Source organism: Ambystoma mexicanum, chromosome 14, assembly GCF_040938575.1.
Source record: "Ambystoma mexicanum isolate Mex_15411 chromosome 14, UKY_AmexF1_1, whole genome shotgun sequence".
Taxonomy (NCBI): Eukaryota; Metazoa; Chordata; class Amphibia; order Caudata; family Ambystomatidae; genus Ambystoma; species Ambystoma mexicanum.
In genome coordinates this window covers 64,447,424-64,470,927 of record NC_090940.1, presented here as the reverse complement: position 1 = coordinate 64,470,927, position 23,504 = coordinate 64,447,424, and positions in this window count along the sequence as shown.

The following is a 23,504-nucleotide window of genomic DNA, read 5'->3' as shown; positions in this document are numbered from 1 at the left end:
GTGCGGTATCTTGGCACTCTCTTGCAGATATGTAAGGCAAGTGAGGTAGTTAGTAGGATTGAGTGGGGGAAGAGCAAGAGAGCTGGGATGTGTTGTTGGCAGCTTGAGTTCGCATGCACCGTTTGCTGGGCAAAGGTTTGTTGTTGGTTGGTGGCCGCCATGTGGTATGATATGATATGATTGGTTATTTATAACGCGCTTAATACCCAGAGGTTTCTAAGTGCGGACCCGGGGATCGAACCTGTGCTGCTTCATGTCGTCTTGCTTCCAAGGCAAGCACGTTGCCGCTGAGCTATCCTCCCGAGACGAGTGGGCAAGATCATGTTTGGTTTGTTGTGGTGTTGTGAAGTGCGTGCTGTTTGGGGTGCTGTAGAGGTGTGGTTGTGTTTAGTTCAGTGTTTTAGAGGTGTATGCAGAAGGGTGAGTTTTTAGCACGGCTTGTTAGTGGCAGTACCTTTTCTACCCCTGCTGTTCTCACTAAATGTGACACACACCCCTTCCCCGGTCGATCATTCTAGAGTGTACCTATTACCACCTCCACATGTTCCTCCAGGGGTAGAGTGTTCCCTGTACCCAGTGGTCAGTCCATGGGCTGCCACTAATACATTTTAAAATGTACATATACTACCCTATCCTACATATCCTGCAATCCTACCGCGGAGCAGTGAGCGGAGTTCGGGAGCTGAGTTCGTGGAGCAGTCTGCAGCAGTCTTGCAGCCTATCTGCCTCTTTTTGCAGAAGTAGCCTTTATCAGCCCAATCCTACCGCAGAGCGGTGAGCGGAGTTCGGGAGCTGAGTTCGTGGAGCAGTCTGCAGCAGTCCGCTGCAGACGCGTAGTAGAACCCAAATGGAACCCGAAGTGGGCCCAACGACGATATCCGCTAGAAAACCTAGCACGGCTTCTGTACACCCCGCACATTCCAGCATAATGAACAATGACTCTGTGAAGTGGTGCGAGGAGTCTCAAAACACACCTACTACGACGACCATCCAAGACGGGATAATCCCAACAAAGTCCAAAACAATTCACCCAATGTCAACAACAACGGCGAATCAAGTGCACAAGCCCGTTGAGTCTATGAAGATAAGAGAAATAAGATACAGTGCATGAAACCTTACCGATACCAGCGACGTCTCTCGCCCGGCGCCAGTAACACCAGTCGCAACATCTGATGACTCCCGTGTGGTTGGGTCTGAGCCGGAGCGACCTCGGGGAACCATCGCAGGCGTAATCCAGGAGCAGAGGCCCACGGAGTTTGTCAAACTGACAGAAGAGCCTCTCTTTCCCCCGCCCGCAACCACGAGCAATTCTCCACCCGCCTCCTTCGCGAGCGACCTTGACGCAGGAACTGTCGGAGGATGGCCCCTGTCCGAGTCAGATCAGAACGCCGCAGGCGGAGCGGGAAAAGTTAACCCACCAAAGGACTGCTCTCGCAAAATGGTGAAAACAGTCCGGAGTCCACGAAAGAAGCCGGGGAACAGGGGTCACTCCCCATGGGAGGCAGTGTGGGAACAGCCCACCCCACTGCACCCCCCCTCTGGCAAAACAAGCAAGAGAGGAAGGAGGGGCAACGATCTCAAGCCCACAGAGACCCTTGGAGGTCATAGCGGCCGGCAAAATGAGGGAAAAAACTGTTAACCCAGTCCTGAAACTCCACAAAATCGACCAGCCTTGAACGGGCACAACAACAAAGGCACTGATGCACCGGCTGGAAAAAGCCAAAGATGCTTCCATACCGCCTGCACAGCAACAGAAGCCTTCGACCACCACGCAGACTAATCCAACGACGAGTGCTAATGAGCAGGTCTCTAACACACCCAATAACTGCATGGCCACAAGCCCAACTATAGAAGAAATTCCCGACCCAGAGTCAGCCTACGATTCGGAAAACTCTGCAAACAACTTTGAGGAAGGACAGCCAAAGTCAACACTAAAAGCTTCAAAGAAAAAAACAATAAGAAAACGAAAACAAAAAAAGACGTAAAACAAACACTACAAAAAAAACTAGTACCCAAAAAAGGGTCGGGAAAGCTTGCAAACGAATCAAAACAGGTCACAAAGGAGTACAAACTTGTCAAAGTTATCAAAAGAAGGAGAAAGCTTAAAAACACCCTACCAAACCCCCTTCTTTCATGCCCCTTAAAGGCCTTCTTCACACAACAATACAAAAGGAAACTAACCTCAGAGCTCGAAGTCTCTGACGCAGAGATGCTGGAAATAGCACACGATCTGCCCCCAGGCAGCAAGCAGAAAACTACTGACTCAATTTGGACCCAAAAAAGTGAATCAGCCAGAAAATCCGCCGCTCCTCAGGCAACTCTGGAAAAAACAAACGACAACTTAGATTTAACTCAACCACAAATAACAGCACAACCTCTACTCGAAAACTTCCCAGAGAAAGATCAAGTAACGAACACAATCACCCCACCGCAAAGCTCTAAAGACAATCAAGACCTAAACCCATCAACAGGAGTGAAAGAGCAAAGATATGCATGGACCAAACCACATTTAGAGATAGGTTTACTAAAGACGCCGCCAGCAACGACTACGGAAGGCGAGGCGCGCCAACATGGCTTTGAATTACCTAAACAAAGACTCTCCAAAAGCCTAAAAACAGCAGACCACGATCAAAGTGCTTCAACTGAACACCCAAACCAATATCCTTTAATTCCACAAAAAAGGTTCGACAATACTTATTATATGCCAAAAAAACGCCGCCTCAGCGACATAGCAGCAGGAATGCAGAAAGCCACCCCGAACTACAAGCCGGACATGATCATCAATGTCAGTAGCACTAGCACCCTTCTGCAAATTGTATGAGGCAATAAAAGAAGATATTCGAGACAATATGGCAATCTTGACAAACATGATTACGAAAATTGCCCACGTTGAGAGTTACCTAACGGCGATTGAAGATCAGAAAAACAGACAAACACAAACACGAAATACAAGAATCGAAGAATTAGAGAAAAAGATCGCCAACTTGGAACGGCTTTACAATGTTCAACACATTCTACGGGACAGGCCATCAACGACCCAGTTGGTTCACGAACAGCTGTTAGATAAAACTAATATATCCTGCCCGAATTTAGGGTCAGAACAAAGCCAAACCAAAGCGGTTCAGAACAAAAACGTTGACTTGGAAAAAATAAGGACTAAAACGGCACACTCGGTATGAACACCCAAAGAACCGATAGTACTTCCGACCGACACCCAAACAGAAGAAATAATCATTATAAGCTCCCCACGAACCACAGAAGATTTTATGTTAGACAAAGTCCTAACAAACTTATCTCAACATATGAATGTTTCAATCAATACAGAAGATGATTTTACCCCAGAGAGAACAACTGAAGGGACGCCCAAGAGGGACTATGTCACCAAAAAACTGAAAGAGATCCCCACCTCGAAACAAACAGAGGAGGACGTCAAGAACAGCATCATGCTAAGACGCCGAGGGGAAAAAAACAAGATGCACATAAGGAACAAGAAAAATCAAAGACTAGATGGAGAAGTAGGACCAATGTCCATCATTAAAACATAAAGGGAGCGACCCGTCTCTTTAAACTTGAACAACAAGAAAGAGAAAAAGATTATCTCATCCTAAACCGTTCGACCTTAATTAAACTAATGAGAACAACTAAATCCCTAAGGAAGATCGGAACAGAAGACTTAAAGCGTGTTGAACCTTACCACAGTGGAAATTTAGCCAAAGCATATTTACACGTTAAAGCTGAAGCCATTGAAAACATTGACTACCTAGCTTTCAAAGAAATCAAACAGATGGGCTTCCTCTTAACGGAATTAAAATCTTCAGATAAAAAAGAAGAGAGAGAAAAACCAAACTGGGGATCACAAGAAAAAACAAGGAATTTAACCTCGCCAAATAAAAGGTATAACTCCACCAACACGACGAGTTACCAAGACTATCACACGAGTCATTCAAACCCAACTAAATGACATGAACAGCAGGAGCACAAACACAAAGAATCACCTGGACACTCAGAAACATGAAAGGAAAACAAGAAAACTGGCAGAAACAGGCGAAGACAGCCATCCAGGAAATACATGGTCCTGTCTACTTAAACTAGAACAACTAGACCCAAAGAAGGACCACGTTCCTCTCAACCGCCCGACGATACTTCAGATAATGAACAGATCCGAAACGTTAAGGCACTTGAAATCAGAAGATATCAAATTAGTAGAACCATACCACAGCAACAAAAGAGCCAAAGCTTTTATCCATATAGAATCAGAAAGCGGGAAAAAAGTCAATCACCACGCTTTTCAAGAACTAAAAGACATGGGCTTCTATCTGACAGAAATAAAGAAACAGGGAAGAAATAAAGACAAAAAGCACCCGGCCCTCATAAATGGTCAGGAAACAATCCTCAACCATCCTGTCCAGCTTCAAGACGACAAAAGCCCGAGAAAAGACGAGCACCATTACCGGTCGCGAGAGGACTCATCAGTAAAGCCAGACGAGAGTAAACGTACAAAAAAACCATTTGAATTGGGCAAACCACAAGGCCCCTGGAATTGGCTGAGATCAACGTGGATCATGAACAGCAAAAAATAGCAATGACCTGGGCCAGCCCTTTCAGACTGCTACGTCTCAAACGTTAAAGAGGAATGGCCCACAAAAGAAGTTTTCTGCCTGCGATCGTGGAACACCCGAGGCCACGCACACCTTACTCAGCTGAGCGACGTGAACCTTGGCAGTTTTGGCATAATATGCTTACAAGAGACAAGTTGATGGCTAAACCAACACTTGACGGCTTCACAGTACAAATCTTGCCAGCAGTGAAAGGTCTGTTGGGAAGACCATCAGTGGGCCTATTGACGGCATTCAAAATAGGTTTGGGCCTGGAAGAACCGAGGAAGTGGAAAGAAGCATATGAAATGCTGGTGTCTTTGACCACTTGGTCCCGACAGGACATCAAACACAGTGGAGGTCTCGCAAAAAAGTTAGCCATCATCAACTGTTACTGGAATACACAGCGTATGTCAACCGAAACGTTTTGCTCAAACATGGGCAACACGATTGACCAGCTCTATGAGGACTTCGAAGACATTGAAATCATAATCTGCGGAGACCTTAACGCAAACTGCAGCAACCTCCAAAAGTCAAATTCCCCTACTGATAAACACTCTACAATATCAGACCCCACCAGGAACAGAGGGAAAGCTTGGCGGGAGCTAATTGCAGGAAGAGCTATTCAAAACATTGTCATCCTGTTCCCGAACCAAATAAATATCCCAACCTGGGAGCGCGGAACGTCGAGCTCTACACTAGACCACATCTGTATTTCGTCGGGTCTAATTGAATTCATAAAAAGATTCTGAGTTGAAAGAACCAACAATAGCGACCACAATCTTATCACATGCTCTTGGCAGGGATCGAGACCAGCAAAACCGATATACCCTTTAGAAACAGAAGTTAGCAGCCAGAGTTCTCGACTAAGGCTAACGGAAAACAACATTCTGAAAATCAGGCTTGCATGGGAGAAGAAAGTTTGGTCCGACATGCAGAAAAACATAAGAGAAAGACCGGACTACACACCGCTCCTATTGCCATACAAAAAACCTTGGGTAAAAATACATAAAATAGCCCAGCCATCCCACGCCTTTAACGAAGAAGTGGTCAAACAAAGAAAAATGAATCGCCGTCTGAAAAGAAGAGCAAAATAATCGAACGCATAGAGGACTGGGAGCTCTGGCAGCGGGAGATGAAAAGGTACCGCAACTGGCTAAGACAACATAAGGCACTCCAATACCAACAAGACGCAGAGGATATAATGAAAAGACTTGCATCGAAAAAATTAAGTGAATTCTGGTCATTGATAAAAAAGTCGGCTCATTCACAGACCTCTCAATTGTGTAACGCAGTTGATGAGAAGAAATGGATATCCTACATAACGTCGGAATTCAAAGTGGCCAAAAAACCATCACCGCCAAAACAAACAAACACGAACTTAAGCTGGGTAAATTTAACTAATCAAGAAGACATAGAAGCAAAAATCAAGAAATTAAAGTCTTCCAGAGCACCCGGCCCTGATGGCCTGACAAATGTAACACTGAAGCAATTTCCCGACCAATGGTCCGCGGTGATTAGCAAAATCTTTGCCGAATGCGAGAACAAAAAGCAAAGTCCGGACTCATGGCTGAAAGCAGTAATCGTGCCAAAAAGGGTTGCCGTGAAGATCCGGCCAACTACAGGCCTATCGCCTTACTGGACGTCATCGGCAAGATTTATGCTTCCCTTCTCCTGGATCATTTCAAAGTGTGGGAAAAAAGTGGCCCATCGAAAGACAATCTCCAAACGGGTTTTCAAAGAAACTGATCCACCTCGCTTAACATCATGATTATTAATATCCTAAAGGCCAAGGTAAAGGAAGGGGCTCCAAAGATCCACCTAGCCTTTATTGACCTATCCAAGGCTTTTGACAAAATTGACCGCAACACTCTGTGGGCCAAATAACAGGCTTGGAACTGCCCTCAACCAGTTTTGGATCTGATTAAAGCACTTCACTCAGAAAACACTGTAAGAGTGAAACTCAGCCAACAAGGAACTGTATCTGAAGAGATTAAGGTAACCCGTGGGGTCAAACAAGGCTGCCCCCTGGCACCAGCCCTTTTCATCTCTTTCCTAGGCGACTTCCAATACTCCAAAACTGAAGTCAGGTGCTTCCCGCCTAAAATAGGCAATTCAACCATACCGAGACTCCTATACGCAGATGATATCATTTTAATCGGCCAGACCATAATTGGTCTACAGCGAAAACTGAACAACTTGGCCAATTACATCGCTCAGAACTGCCTCGTCATCAACAAAAACAAAACCAAAGTTTTGACGATCGAGAAAGCGCCAAACAAAAAATCGAAGAAACCAGCATGGTTCTTGGAAAACGTCAAAATCGAATCAGTAAAATCCATCAGATATTTGGGAGTTGACCTGGACAGTTCAAATACATCTTTGACAATGCAAAAGACCCTATGGGACAAAGCAAAAAGACTAACAGCACAAATGCGTCTCATCGATAAAAAGTTTGGTAAGTTTTCCCTGACTCCTGCCTAAACTTCTACAAGGGTAAAGTGGCCCCTGCCCTGATCTACGGAATGGAAGTCTCGCTCTCCATCCCAGCCAAAATTTGGACCAGACTAGAAGGCCTAATTTGGAAAGCAGTGTTGGGAGTTCCCAAATCAACTTCAAGCGGCAATCAGAAGGGAGCTAGGCCTAGTATCTCTCGAATCCATGGTTGACCAAGCCGCCATGAATTTCTTTAGGAAATCTATCTTAGAAGAGTCCCTACCAGCCTTCAACATTATCAAAGACGAGATGGACAATGCAAAATGCGCAGCCCTGGAAAAATGGACGAATAAAAGTAGAGAGAAACTGCAGGGATGCATGCTCAGTTAAAGAGCTCAAAGAAAACCCTGACAGAATCAAGCAAAAAATCGTAAAGACGGATTGGATACGAACTCTCGATCTCGCAACAAATTACAAACTCCTTACTCATCTCCCTCCGACTTTCAACAAAGTAAAATCCCCAATCAAGTACTGTAAAAAATTTCCCGACAAAAGAAAAAGAAAGCTGCTCATGAAAGCAAGACTAAACCTACTTCCGACTCAGGAAATAAAAACCATCAGTGCCGCCTCTGACAACTTCGAATGTCGACTATGCAAAAAACCGGAAGTGAAAGAAACTTTGAAGCATTTAATACTTGACTGTCAAAACAACAAACATAACAGAACAACCTATCTACTACCGTTGATGGAGAATCCATGGATGTTCCAAGAAAACGAGCTGTGGAACAGATTAATATCAGGGGAATCCACTAGGTGGTCGGTGGCAATGGTGAATCTAATTGAGGCAACTTTCAGACAGATCGGCGACAGAACCTCACCCACGCAGAAAATCAACAGAGTCCAGACTATAGGGACAGAGGCAAAGTCTTGATGATCCCAGATCTGTCACGCGGAAGTCAAAAACATAGCGCGCCTGAGAAGCACGAAATGTAGAAAAGCGACGTCGCTAAATTAGAAAAGCACCGAAGCTTTCGATAAATTTATCAGGGATCTCCTGAATTAAAAAATATAAAAAATGAAATGTACATAAAATACACTGTTGGTCATAAAGTGATTTTGAGGGTGTCCGTATCTGATTATGAATACCTTAAAAGGTGAATAAAGAGTTCTAAAGCAGAAAACTGCAAAGGTAGCTCAGTCGGGTGAGTGATTGCTGCTGAGATGTTTTGTGCTCCGAGCAGTGTGTAATTCCTTCTGGAAAATGTTTTGGAAACTGCACCATGTCGGCCTGGGGAGGGTCGGGGTCGGCCCCTTGGCTCTTCGTGTTGAGAGCATTGATGGGGGCAGTGCATGCATGACCTTAGGACACGGGTCACTGAGGGTTTAAGATGCGTGTGAGTGATGTTGAACTGTTCAGTGTCCCTTGGGATCTCAGAAGGCTGAAAGTGTATGCGTGACCTCAGGACACGGGTCACCGAGGGCTTAAGATGCATTGCTAGGTTAGGATGTACAGCTGCAAGCAGGCGTAAAAAAAAGGGCCGGGGACTGTTGCTGTCTCTGTGGGCCTCCTTTCTTCTCAGTGCACTTTGTGGTTGTGCGAGGGTTGCTTTGGGGGGGGGGTCTTCATTCCCCTATCAACCCCCATGCCACAATCTATGTTAATGTAACCATTAATCTTCTTGTAATGCGCCCAGATACCTAAGGGTTTGGTGCACTTTATGAATCAATAATAAACACAGAAAACAAACTGTTCAATTTCTGCCCCAGTATGACTCTCACTGCCAGAGGTCTACCCCGGTGTGACTCTCACTGCTATAGTTCTGCCCAAGTGTGACTTTCACTGTGCCATTTCTGCCCCAGTGTCCCTCTCACAGCCAGAATTCTACCACACTGTGACTCTCACTGCCAGAGTTCTACCCCAGTGTGACTCCCACTGCCACAGTTCTGCCCCAGTGTGACTTTCACTGTCCCATGTCTGCCCCAGTGTCACTGTCACTGTCCAAGTGTGTCCCTCACTGCCATTCTTCAGTCCTAGTGTGACTCTCACTTCTAGAGTTCTGCCTGTGTGACTCTCACTGCCAGATTTATGCCCCAGTGTGACTCTGACTGTCCCATTTCTGCCCAAGTGTCACTCTCTCTGGCCCAGTGTGACCCTCACTGCCATTGTTAAGTCCTAATGTAACTCTCACTTCCAGAGTTCTACCCCACTGTGACTCTCACTGCCAGAATTCTGCCCCAGTGTGACCCTCACTGCCATTGATCTGCCCCAGTGTCACTCTCACTACCAGAGTTCTGCCCCAGTGTCACTCTCACATCCAGAGTTCTGCCCCAGTGTAGTTCTCACTGTCAGAGTTCAGTCCCAGTGTTGCTCTCACTGCCCCAGTTATGCCCCAGTATGACTTTCTCTGTCCCAGATCTGCCCCAGCATGCCTTTCACTGCCAGTCTTCTGCGCCTGTGTGACTCTCACTGCCAGTGTTCTGCCCCAGTGTCAATCTTACTGCCACATTTCTGCCCAGTATCACTCTCACTGCCTCAGTTCTGCCCCAGTGTCACTCTCACTGCCAGAGTTCTGCTCAGTGTCACTCTCACTGCCTCACGTCTGCCCCAGTGTCACTCTCACTGCCAGAGTTTTGCCCCAGTGTCACTCTCTCTGCCCCAGTGTGACCCTCACTGCCATAATTCTGCCTCAGTGTCACTCTCATTGCCACACTTCTGCTGCAGTGTGACTCTCACTGACACAGTTCTGCCCCAGTGTGACTCTCACTGCCAGAGTTCTACCCGAGTGTGACTCTCACTGCCACAGTTCTGCCCCAGTGTTACCTTCACTGTCCCATTTCTGCCCATGTGTCAATCTCACTGCCAGAGTTCTACCCTGCTATGACTCTCACTGCCAGAGTTCTACCCCACTGTGACTCTCACTGCCAGAGTTTTACCCCAGTGTGACTTTCACTGTCCCTTTTCTGCCCCAGTGTCACTCTCACAGCCCCAGTGTGAACCTCACTGCCATTCCATTGTTCAGCCCTAGTATGACTCTCACTGCCAGAGTTCTGCTCCAGTGTGACTCTCACTGCCAGGGTTCTGCCCCAGTGTGACTCTCACTGCCTCAGTCCTGCCCCAGTGTCACTCTCATTTCTACAGGTCTGCTCCAAGGCCTCTCTCATTGTGAGTGTTCTGCCACCTCATTATCACTTTCACTGCCACATTTCTGCCCCAATGGCTTAGGCTTTAATGAATGCCCAGGCACTGCCCACCCATCCTCAAGAACCGGATCTAGAAACCCATTCAGGGACACAACAGAAGTCTCCAGACCAGCCCGAGTTTCCGGTGTCGACTAGGGTGAGAAATGGGGTAGTATAAATGCTTGTACATTACATTACCCAGAAACTGCCGCCTCTCTGTCTATTCTGTCCAGTGAACGCAAATGACAGGCTGGACTTTCTCAACTTTAGGAAAGAGGAGAGGTTAGCCTCAGTGGCGCCATGGCGGTGGGGTGAGACGGGTTATGCTGGACTCCTTTGGGGACTTGGAAGCGTAGAGAGAGCAGGACCAGAAAGCAGCCACCAACAACGTAGCCTAATTATTATTGGATCAATAATATAATCAGCAAATGTCTCATAGCATCTAGAATGGTGCTGGTGGGGGCTCTCTACTCCCGTCAGTAGGTAGTAGTAGACAAATTATTCAGTCCTTGTAGACTAGAACAAGAGAAGTTAGGTCTAGGAAAAAGCCACAAGTTTAGCTGGCAGACGGGAAAAGATTCCTTCACTCAACGCTATTGAAGAGTGTACAAGGCGTACAATGCCGGGTACGAGTCAGTGCGGCTCCGTGGGTCCACTGAGTGCGCGAGCTGGCCGATGCCTCTGTCTGACAGCTAAAGTTGTGGCTTTTTCCTAAACCTAACTTCTCTTGTTTCAGTCTACAAGGACTGAATAATTTCTCTACTACTACCTACTGACTGGAGTAGAGAGCCCCCACCAGCACCATGATAGATGTTATGAGACATTCACTGATTACATTATTGATCCAATAATAATTAGGCTACGTTGTTAAACTTCTTTCTCCTGATGAATGTTCTATACTAATGCCTTGATGAACAGAAACATGTCGAGACAACTCTCTGGACTATAAACAGAGATACAATTCTATGACACATTTAGTTCAATAGAATCAGGTACTTCACTATTTGTCTTACAAGTACCAATTGTGTTTGTTTTTTCTGTGAAACTGTTTTAACTTGCTATTGAAGCCTGTTACGTATCTCCTGTTTTTTATATATTGGACGTTAAGTATTGTATTGTGGACCACTTTATTTAATGATCTGATTTAAATGACTAATTATTAAAATTGATATCTATCTTTAAATCATGACTGGTCCCCCCACCTGAGTCATTATTAGTATTATATTTTTTTCTCTAGCATCTGCACATTAGCTTTTTCTTCTTAAATATACTGCAAACCAACTGTCATCAGCAATGTCTTCTACTTCATCTTCCATCTTGACATGTAAGTTTGTGAGCATCATTATGGTGCCTGTCAAGGTCCCATTTTCCTCATCGTGAGAAGGTATGAATGTGCAACATGATTCTCTGATTTTGGTACAAGCACCACCATCCATACCTGTAATCATATCCAAGACATATCTATTCTGAAGAGTCATCAGTCTTATGGCTCTCAGCTCTGCCTTGATAGCATTGAATCTGTTTATGGTAGTGTTGATCATTTGCAGGAGCTCCCAGCTCGGTATCTGTAACCATCTGGCATTCGCCATCATCTGGATCTCTGCCATGAAGATTGTCGTGAACATCGCCAAAGTCTGGCTGAACAACCTGTGTTCATTTGGAATGTCATTGAAAGCTTCTATTGATTTGGCTGAGAAGTAGTTCTCCCTTTTTTTTGATTGAGGAATTCAACTGACCTCCTCTTTCTCATGTGAGCATCTGCTTTTGGAAATTCTCCATTGTTCAGGTCACTTTTTGTTATCACCAATTCTGGAAAATGAACAATCACCATAGAATACAGTCCTCCCCAGTGTGATGCTGGAAATGCATTGGAGAGACAACGCCTCCCTGTCCTTGTCCTGTAGTCCTTTTTCATGTGTGTTCTGTATTGTTTTCTGCCCCGGAGTCCATGTGGGACTACTGGAAGTGCAGCCCTTCCTGATTTTAGTTTGGTGTACAGACCCATGGTATTCCGTTATGGCACCCATGGGTGTGGGTGCAACCCTGTGCCCCTAGTGTATGACCCACAGAGCAGGGTATGGGCTGGTGGCAGCTCCAAGCTGAATTTGACAGGTGGTCTGAGTATCCTCCATTTTGGGATACCCGGACCCTGACATTGGAATCAGTTGATTCCTGATAGGCAACAAGATGGCCACGTAAGCCTCTTGCTTTCTAATGCCTGTTATCTTGTTTTCCCAAAGACCTGGGAAGCCCTGACTCTGTCCCTTCCCCCTGACTGGCTGTTGGGTGGAAGATCCATATATGGTGTTGTTGTGAAGTCCAGGCCAGACTGGCTGGAGCCTTCCCAGTGACTGTATGTTGTGGGTACACCCTGTGTGTGGGACCTGGGTGAATGGAGTGTGTGACCAACATTCACCTCTTGTTTTGGATGTCTGGTTTCTAGTAGGAAACACAATGGGGGTCATTACGAGATGGACGGTAGCCATGGTTCTTATAGCACCATGGCTGCCTCCCATACCGTGTCCGAGTCTGGTCTTGTTCAATAAAATCTTACCAGTGCAGTCCGACCCTGGCGGGACAGGTAAGTCCCCATTGAACAAACTATTCCCCATTCCCATTTGAGCCCCCATAGAGCTCAATGGGAATGGGGAGGGCGCTAATAATGAGCACACAAATGGAAAGCCCATTATTAGCGCCCTGGTCCCTTAGCAGGACCCGTAAGGGACATGTGGTCAGACCACATGTTCCTTACGGTTCCCTCCAAAGGACCTCTGAAACGGGCGGTAAGGGATTACTGGCAACGGTCTCCTTACCGGTGCCCGGTATCCCTTACCGCCCGACTCGTAATGAACCCCAATGACTGAGATAGCCCTGCCCGAAACTGGTATGAATGCAGTGAGTAGTGTTGAATGGCTGGCTACTTGTCCAATATACATTCCTTGTTGTGAGTGTCTGAGAGGCAGGACAATGGCCTGAATGCACTGTATGCCTGATTGGCTGTCTGACGGCTGAATGGCCTTCTGAATGATTGGTTGCCTGAGTATCACCCAGCAGAATGAATGGGAGATCAACTAGTATATCTGGGGGCCTCTCACTGCTAGAATTCGTTCAGAAGCTGAAGTTGAAACTGACGCTTGATCTCGACAACCAAGCCTGAAGAAGAAGGTTAACAGCTCTCTTCCTTTGCCAAAATCCGAAAGCCGCCAAGCCGTTGAGATTGATCCAAGAGAGGACCTGGTTAGGCGCCCTCTTCCTGAGCTCTCAGGGACCATCGAGCACCGTTAACCTTTGCCAAAGCTCCCTGGAAGTCAGACGCTCGGCAGGCTGCTGACCGGAGACGGGGACCACCGAGGAGAACGAAGATAAGCACCAGACATTCCGTCCACCGTCGTCAACCAGGGTTCACAGGTTTGCTATAACCAATGGAGGCCGTCAAAGCCGTGTTGCCCAGAAGAGGGGACCACTGGACGCTGTGCCATCGACGACCGGAGCCGCAACGCTCTCTTGATAAAGACACTTGATTCCCGTACAAGCTAGTCTGCACTGCTGACCGCCTTATCCTAACAGAGAAGGCCAGGCTGTCGACACGCCGAGGAGCATCCACTGGTGGGTTTCCCACCACCCAAAACCGTAGAGACACCGGATGACTTGACGCCCTTAGAGGACGTCTTTGCTCCGTCGTCGACGAGCACCGCTGGGCAGTGGTCGAAGTGTATGAAAAGAAGTAGTGGAACTAGGTTCCCTGCTGGCCTGCCCCTGCTCCCCACATCCCCATTGCCACAACCCCTCCTACACACAATACACCCACGCAAATACTAGCACCTGCTGTTTAAGGGACCGTTCAGTGCAGTGCACTGAAAGTGAAGGTTTCAACTTCTTTCTACACTTTTATTTTAAAACAAAACCATTCCGGAACGGTTTCTTTTTAAAATAAAAGTATAGGAGCTGTACAAGGTAATTTAAAAAAGCATAGGAGCACCGCTCCCGACCGCTCCCGCTCACTTCGACCACTGCCGCTGGGACCGAAGCTGCCGCCTCGACGCCAAGTTCACTTTCTTGAGGGATCTCGACGAACCCTGGCTCCTGCTTTAAAGGGAGCCACTCAAGAAGGATCCATGCATGACTCGTCATTAAACTATGCTATTCCAGGTACATTGGGGTGGTAGAAATATTGTAGAAGGAAATACGACTCATTGAACAATATATGGACTAGGCTTGTAGTGTATATTTATTTTACAGGTTGCCCAGGTATGTGGATCTCCACACAGAACTGTGTCTAGTGGTAGGGGCCAGTATTTTGCCAATTGTACTAACCAACTGCTTTCCTCCTATGTCTATTGTTGGTTACCTTTATTAAGTGATTTGTTTGACATTTGACCAGAGTACAGTTGATACACTTTAATGAAATGTGATAATAATTGTGGTACCACTTAGAACTGTATATATTTGCCATTGTAGATTTACTGACCACAAAGTGAGTTATTGTGTATATAAACCTGAACCTTAATTATGTAAAGACTGTGTTTTAACTAATACAGTGTGTGGACATTCCCTTGTGGGGGCTTGGGCACTACACTGTACTTAGAAACCAGCCTGCATCACCTCTTGAGAAGCTAGGCCTTGATTGCTCACCCACATTTACCAAATATAGAATCTTGGCTGGGATCCTCTGTGCCTCTCCTCTACCATATAGAGAGCAGGAGTACAGACACCCCCTTCAGTCTTTACACCCAGTCTCTGGGCAGTAAGCTCTGGATCCACAGGCCCATAATCTCTACTGTTCCATCCTTCATTCCTGGTACATCAAAGATTCAACTGCACTGTTGGTTCTCTCCAAATGTTCTTGTGGCATTATTTCTGAAGCATAGCTCTGCAATAGCCAGAGGCACTATCTGCAACGGGCCTCCTTTGTCTTTGACCCATGTCAACAACTTTGCAAGCTTCGGTCATAGAGGTTTGCATCCTTTTTCCACATGATCGATAACTGGTTTGTGACGTCCTGTTACTGCCACAGCTCTGCATACGACTATGCCTTCTTCCCAGCTATCTGGAGAAAGTACTGATCCCCAGACCTGCATCTGTCCGCTCTCCTTGCATCTTCGTATTTCTTCATAGGTTTTCCTTGTCAATTAAGCTTCTTGTTTATCTCCCATCTGATTCCTGCTCCCTTCATTCCAGGCTGCTCGTATCTTATCACATGATATCTGGTGTATGCTCTTGCTCTTGTCTTTAAATCTTGAACATAATCATCTTCTTCTGGAGCTGACCATTCCATCACCCATATCAAGGATGCTGTTCGACCCTGGAACTGACCTCTTGTATGGCAGAGTGCAAGGTGAGTCAGGCAATGAGCTGGCTGGACATCTATTTCTATAGCTTTGAATATCTTGGACTTCCCCATAGCATAAGGTAGGAAGTACACACATAGCAATCCTCCGCAGAGGTCTTTTTCCTACCTCCTTCATGTGTTGATACCACATGTTGTTCTCCAAATGTGCTGTACTGTCTAGATAATTATTTAACTCATAATCATCTTCCCTTGCAAATCTCTTAGGTCTCTTTCTTGCCAAATGAGCTTGTGCATAATGCTCATGGAGTATATCAGTCATTATTCTTCCTACAGTGGGAATCATAGGAACACTTTTCAGAGAAATGGGTGACCTTACATGTGTCACTGGTGTGGGGATAATCACATATGGCCTTGGCTTCTTTGCAACAGCTAATTCTGTATAATTCACTGGTGTGGGAAGAATGAGGGGGACTCCTACCTTTCTGGGACCAGCAAGGTAAGTAGCGTGGATTAGCAAAAACAGAAAAACAAGAATAGATGCTGTGCACACATTTATTATGCACTAATACATGAGACCCCACCACTGGTGTCTCTCCACATGTGGTTGAGTCTGCACACTTTCTGGAACTGCATTATTCTCAACTGTCTATATTGTGCCTGTGTACTACTTTTAAGGAAGGAAAACAACGTTTTATTCAGTCAGCGTTGTTATATGCTCAGGTAGCTGCTGAATTTCTGCTCAATTATCGCTGCAAGAAATCTTCTAATTGCAGTGCCATTCCTAGGATCCTGCAAAAAAGTATGTATGTCATTGCTACGCCCAACAAGAGCAGGGTAAGCTCGGAGTATAAAAACAAAGACAGTGAGAAGGAACCTATGGATATCGACATCAGATAGAACCATGAATCTAGCCAAAGAGAACTCAGTGAGGAATGAATCAGGGAACTGCTCCCTTTTCCAGTAGTCAAATATAAAATCAAGATCTGACATTTTTAGCAAATCAGCACTTTTTAAAGTCCAGTAAAAAAGATTCCTGTGGTTTGAGAACATTGACTTTTGCACTCCTGCTAAAATATCTATAGAGAGTGTTCAGTTGAGCCGCAGTCCAAATTCACACTTGCATTTATTTAATCAGCAGTCTTAGCGTCCTCCTTTCTAGTCATCGACCGAGTCTGCACTTCCTGAACTGCTTCTTCTTGTCTTGCTTCTGAATTAATGGGAGGGGGTGTATCGGTTTCACCAGCATATGGCTACACATCACCCAAGGGAATCCAGGCATGCCTTTCTTGGACCTTTACTCCTGAGGGAGTAACATTTTCGATGATGAATGGTCCACTAAAATGTGGCTCGTGCCACTTCCTTGTGAAGTTGTGCACTAAAACGTGGTCTCCAATAAACAACTTGGGTACAGATAGTAATTTTGTACATCCAGTTGCTCAATGGTCTTCATCTGTGTCCTGAGACTGACACCCCTTGTGCTAGAGTTGATCTGTAATGACAGAGATACTAGCGGTCATACAAATATACACGTAGCTGATTTCCTAACAATTCTGCAGTCGTCTGGGCATCACTTCTACTCCTCGATGGAGGTGACAGGGGCATTCTCATCTGCCTTCCTGTTACTAACTCATGGAGTGTGAGGTGGTGGTCCGACCAAGGATGATTCCTTAATGCATAAAACACAAGGGGAAAGCAATACAGCCATCCCTTTTTCATTGTAAATTTGAGTTTAGTGTTTCTTTCTTTGAGAAGATCATTGAGTCTCTCACATATGCTGTTCGCTTGCGGGTGATAAGCAGAAGGAAACATATGTTTTATACTAAGCAATAGGCTGATTTTTTCGAATACTTCATTAACAAAATAGGACCCATTGTCGGATCTTAGCACCTCACATACTCCTCATCTAGGAAAGACTTCTCAGGCTAAAAACTTTGCAGTGCAAGTAGCTTCAGGGTGTGTACATGGACCAGCTTCAATCCATCTCAAAAAGGGGCACACCACCACTATCATATACCTATATCCACTACATACTTCGACATAGTCAATATGTAAATGCTGAAAAGAACCATTTGTCGAGGAACGACTCTTCTCATTGTTCACAGTGTGTGCCCAGCAGTACATTTTTGACATACAATGCAATTTACTACATAAACGTCAATGTGTTCTAACAGGTTTGGTACAAACCAGTCCTCTGCAATAGCTGCTGCAAGGCTTTTCTTAGTTATATGCGCAGGGTGTTGCAGCTGGTCATAAACCCATTTTCCGGCACCTGCCGTTAAACTCGGGAGTTTACATCTTAAATGATCCTTGTCCCAAGAGAATATACTGTGGTATGGCACCCCCTTTCACCAATAAAGGGAACTGCATGAACCCAAATCTGTAATCGGCTCCCATCGTCTGCCTTTCCATAGTGGGTACAATGGTTTCTGATTGCCTTCTACCTGGAAATGACCTCAACCTGTTCACATATGGTGGTGATTCCCCCATCTCACTGTGTGATCGTCCTTTACGTCACCCTGGGTATGCCATGGGATCTGGCGTCCTATCTTTAGGTTGCTCTAGATCAGACCATCTCACTTCCTTGTCTGTCTGCAAACATCCATCAGGACTGCATGCACTTTCCCCCTCCTTCCCATAGGAGGTTTCTCTGTCTTCATCGGACATGGCTAGTCCCCAACTAGCATGGCTTTCATCTTTCTTATCCCTATTTAAAGTCAACCTGTCTAAAGACAAGGCTCTATGCTCAAGACTAAATGGGCTTCCTTCCTTGCCTTGTGACTGAGCAACTATAGATCGATCTCCTTTTTCTCTGCTTCCCGATTCACAATTTGCCCTCATCTCCTGATAAGCTTTTTTTATTCCATCTCTGATGCTTCCTATCTCGCAATTCCCATCTAGGTTTACCATAGATGGTCCTGACATTACTCCCTGTGATGGGAGAAACTCCTCTGTCGCCCCCATGATATTACTGGACTCGGTTCCATCAGCTCTTCCTCAATGCGATCAATATCGCATTCCCTCCGTCTCCTTTTTCACTCAATTTCTTCATCTAATTCCCTTCGTTTCTTTGCTTCCCTTCTAAGTCTTTCCTCTTCTTGTCTTTTCTATTCCCTTCTTTCGTTTGCTCTACCCACTTCCTCTTCCATTCGTCTTTGGATTCTTTTATCCTGTAATTTCTGAGTTTCTTCCTCTTCTCTCTTCTTTTCCAGCCTATCTCGTTCTTCGATTGCTCTCTGCCTATTGTCATACATTCTTTGCTCCTCTGCCCTTTCTTCCTTACTTCGCTGCTCCTCCTGATACATCTGCTCTCTTCTTTGTCTACTCTTCCTTTTATACTCATTCTCTTTCAATCGTTTCTCTCATTCACCGTCTTTTCTATCCGGCACCGACAAAGACTAAAAAGCTAGATAACAACTTTTTCCTCTTCCTTAACCTCACAATTTTACTTTTGTCGTTCCTTGACACCTTTCTTCAACTTCAAAATATACAAACAAACAGACTTGTCGACTTTGCATATATCTTGTTGTGACACTTCTTTTCTCTTAGCCCCCAAAATACTCCGACTGGACTGGAGTTTGAATCATTCCGTATCATGAAACCTTGTTTGTGTGCTGCCTAAGTACCCCTTGGGATTTGGAATGTCTCCTTCTAAAATCTCCTTGAGCTTAGGACTCTGGGCTCCTTTTTGATGCTCCTCGTCATAGATCTCTGACGCTCCTTGTCATATATTTATCAACCCCCCGTTACTTTTCTTTTACCACAATCCCCATTCCCTTATTTTGCCAGTCCCCTCAATCTACTCACCATTCGCCTTTCAGCTCCTGACCCTCGGGATCGTGTCCTCTTCCAATCAACCACCGTTGTGGTTGGTCCGCTCAGCGCCTGTGGAAACTAGGAGGGATTTTGTGAAAGAGGGACCAGTCCCACCTGTATCGTCTTTTATTTCAAGAATTCTATATCGCCACTCTCCACAGGAAGCCTCGCGATCCTCCAGCCAAATGGGGGAAGACGCCCGATGTTCCAAAAATTCTAAAAGCCTTCTGGTCCATGGGTCTGTAACCATCCTCTTTCTGCTAGCAAGTGAACCCACAGAGGTACCAGTATCTGAGATGGATGGGGAAGCAGAACTTAATCATACATCAATAATCAGACCGAGTCAGGAAGTTTGGCAAAAACACAACTGTTTTAATTACACTTGTTAAAACAGTGAGTACAATGGGCATCAACGGACCCCACACAGTATTTACTCTCAAGAGTTCCTCAGCACAACTTTATACTAAGAATTCATCATAAGTGATGTCATACTACATGGCAAAATAAGAAAACCTACTAGGGATGTGATAGGCTTAAAGGGAACATCTAAGTATATTTTCTATAAGGGCGGGGATCGTGATTGGATCCCTAAGGTCAGGTGGACAACTAAGCCCACCCCAAGTGCAAGTCATCTTCCGTGTCATGAAAATACACAACGTTCTATTGGCTTCTCAAACTATAGGGCTCTTTGCTACATTGCCCTCTACAATTGGTTGGCACACTTGTACTCTTCTGGAATATTCCACTCACTAGCAGCATGCAAGCTGGTACCCGAGGTGCTGGGGGTTGGCCTGGTCATGCCTCCCCACTCAATTAGCCCAACATCGATTATTCTTTGAACTCTGCCGTGCGAAGGCTCACTGTTTCTGAGAATAAAAGGGAGTGAGAGCATGGCCTTATCTTCTGGTCTCGGTGTAGCTCGCTTCAAAGACTATTTTCATCTGACCATGTGACTAGAGACCACAGTTTGAGCTCCTTCGTGGCATTTAATACTATTAAATAAAGAAAACCTGGCCCTTCTAGTGTTTTTCCGTTACACCTCTTGGGGCCCCGACTCTTGACACTGGGCCAGGCAAGGCTTCTCGAATATTCCTTCGCCGTCAGCTGTTCTATTCTGCTGCGCCACACTTCCAGCCCTTTCATTCACAGGGTCCAAGTTTGCTAAAATACGCTGTGGAACATCCAGATTCTGTACACACACATATATATTGGTGGCACTGACGGCAGTCTATTATCTACGTATATCCAGCCTTATGATTACTTTGTCTACTTGCGTTCTGCATCTGTAAATTTATTAAATGGCTTGGCATTTTCTTGAGTGCTGCAATCTTCATTCTGCACATAAAACGTTGCTCAGTTCTTTACTTCGCCATCAGATTCTATAAGGTCTATATTCTTTCGTCCTTGGCATCTCTTCTGGGTGCGTCATTTCTGCTTCATGTGACGTCACCAGTCTTCTCTTTCATTCATCTTCACACTTCTTCCAGAACTTCCTTCAGAAGACCGTCATTTCTGTGCGGATACATATAGGGTTTTCTCAATGAATACCTTGTTTCAAGGACTCTTCGCGGTATAGGTACCATTACTGGCTTTGCGCATGTCGCAATTCCCGGCGGCTGCCAACATATAGGCAGAATGGGGGCCGGACTTCCGGCCGAGGTACTTGGCTCCTCCTCTACATTAGGGTTAGCACAGGGCATTTAACAACAGGTTCCTTACCAGCCAGCTTGACCCTCTCAAGGAAAGCTTAATAAGTTCAAAGAAGCCTTTTGACAAAACCTACAGGAGATCTCCCTTTTGGGTGCCATATTCCATGATTCTTTTTGAGGCATGGGGGAGTGGGTATGTGTGTGTCATCTCTCTCTCTATCTGTCTATCTCCTTCCTGTTTTTTATTTCTCTCTGCCTTTTTCTCTCACCTTCTTTCGGCACCCCAGGAGAACACTCGGAATAAGAATGGAGAATTATTATTGTTATTATGATTACTATTATGATTATTCATTTTTATAGTGCGCAACTCTCAGTGATATCTTGACTATACAAAGGCTTACTACTGCGATGTACGTCAGCTATGATGTTATCCTACGTGGCAAATAGTAAATCTTATTGGGTGGAATCATTTGTCAAGGGAACACAAATACCTATATATCGTTTAGGGGTTACTAACATAATTGGCTTCCCCATATCTGGTAAGCACGCCTCGAACTACCTCTAAATACATATAATACAAATGAACAGCAGAATAACAGCAGCGGATTGGCTTCTGCAACATTCTACATTGGCCCTCATGACTGGTTGGCATTCTCTCCCTACCTGAGACTTTCGGCTCGTTAGCAGCAGGTGAGCAAAACGAAACCCAGGTGCAGGCAATAAGGTCAGACTTCTGCCCACTGGGTCCATTAGCCTACCGTCTCCCATCAGTTAAACCCTAAGCCAAGGCTTCTTCTTTATAGTTGACCTTGCTGACGGTTCTCTTCCTTGGGACATTTAGCAGAGTGTAGGTACATGACTATCTTCAGTGAGAGCTTAATTAATAGGTGTTGCTTTTGAGTCTTAAATCCCATGGGAGGAGAGCACAATTGGGCTACATGCAGCTTTCCGTTTCTGGCAGCGCAGCTCCTTAGTAGGGGGCTGGCCTTCTCCTGGGGTTTGGGGTACTCCTGAAGTGCCTCTGTCGCCTGAAACGCCTGGCGGGATTTCTTCGAGAGGCCGCCTCATTGGTTTCCCTGACTAGCCTTCATTCACTGTGTGAGGCGGTGAACATTAAAATCGATATTTTTGACAACGCGCTAGTCTCGCGCATGGCTACTGCGCCGGAAGCAAAGTAGAATCAATGCGGGGACTCTAAACATAGCCCAGCGCTGGGATGTGTGTGTGGGGGGCCGTGTTGACAGGCGCCCTCTTGGGAGCTCCCCCACTCCCCGCCCCGGCCTTGGACCAGGGTCCAGGCATCCACTCAGGGGGTGCTTCGAGATGGTGCCCTCTTGTAGTGATCGATTGTATTGTCCCACATCCAGATGTGGAAGGATTTGATTGGATGGTATTTTATTGGCATTTTTCCCAAGAAGGAGAATTGAAAGGAAGTGACCTTTTGAAGTCTGCGTGTCTTTCCAATTCTGCTCTTGCACATGCGTGTGGTTGAAAGGGGGGCAGTGGGAGAAAGTCTGTCCTTCAGTAGTTCTACACCTCATTATCACCTCAGACACGCAGTGGAAGAAAGGCTCATCCTTGTGGTTCCTGCACCCTTCCTGATTAAAATCCACCTCACACCTGTTCTCTGGCTGCCCACGTTTGGGATCTGCCTTTCGGTGGGCTGGAGACTTTGCCAGGTGTTTTGCAAATTGGTAAATTGCCAAGTTGATTCAAAGTACTGAGACACTTAGAAAGGGGGGCACGAGTTCAGGAGGGGGTGACATGAGTTTCCAGGGACTTCGCAGCTACACCAGAGGACTAGGTTGAGTGGATGGAAAAATAAGCAAGCATTGGAAAGCCAACTGTTTGGCTTTTCTGTAGGCATAGAATATGCATTTTCCAAGCACTGCCAATATGGGTTTGACTGGCCATAAAATGCCAACACCTGGCAATTGGTACCAGTAACTTGGCATGTAATGGCTGTACCTGGCAAATGCCTGCCCAATGCCACAACAAGAGCCACAACTGATGCCTCTGCCAATGCTTGTTTTTAATAGAAATGATGTGCGAGGAACCTATTTAAGGACAAGCGCACTGCATATGAAGCAATTGGCTGAAGGCACACTTGGTTAGGATAGCTTGATTGCACCAGGAGCTGCTTTATAGTTGCATCGACGCCATTAGCTTTCAGAAGGCCACTCGGAAAGCGCGCAGCTAGACTCAGAGATACCACAGTGATGTGTTATGAACTGCGAGGGGCAGGTAGTGTGTGGGAAGGGCCACAGAGTCTAGCATGGCTACAGGCAGTCAATGGCTGAGTAAATACCCAAACAACACCCACAGGATGTGTGTCCTCCCTCACATCTCACCCCTCTTCACTACCCATGAAAATAGTTTCACCTAATGGGCATCGCTTTTAGCGCCACCTACTAGTCAACAAGAAAAAAACACACCTGAGATGTCCACAGCTGGACAGGCGCAACATTACACTACCTGGCTAGATTAGGGGGAGGGGATTTGGAGGGGTGGTGGGAGGGGGCTGGCAGAAACATTTGCTAT